Genomic DNA, 389 nt, shown 5'->3' with positions numbered 1-389 from the left:
TAAAGGTGATTTGCCCTCACCTAAATAACACGAGATAATCGTATTTTAACCTGTACACAGGTGGCCATCGCTTCCCTTAATGACAGAGATAATATCCTACGAACTCCCCCACCCTCTAGCTCTCCCCCCCCTATATCGTTCTCCCTCCCCTTCCCTCTATAACACTGCCCCCTACCCCCCTGCCGGCATCTTAGTGGCCCTTGGGATCATCGACCGGCTTGATGTAGGTCATCCACGCGCTCCTAAAGACACCCCTCGTCTGCACACCCCTCCCCCCAGCCCCCTTCCTTTATTCCTCTGCCTCTAAGCAATTTGCTCCCCCCTCCCCCATCATCTCAATGCCCTCTACACCTCCCTTCACGCACACCTAATTCATCTTCTCTGGTAGA

This window comes from Penaeus monodon, chromosome 27 (assembly GCF_015228065.2).
Source record: "Penaeus monodon isolate SGIC_2016 chromosome 27, NSTDA_Pmon_1, whole genome shotgun sequence".
NCBI classification, from domain to species: Eukaryota; Metazoa; Arthropoda; class Malacostraca; order Decapoda; family Penaeidae; genus Penaeus; species Penaeus monodon.
Note: the sequence above shows the minus strand (reverse complement) of the source record.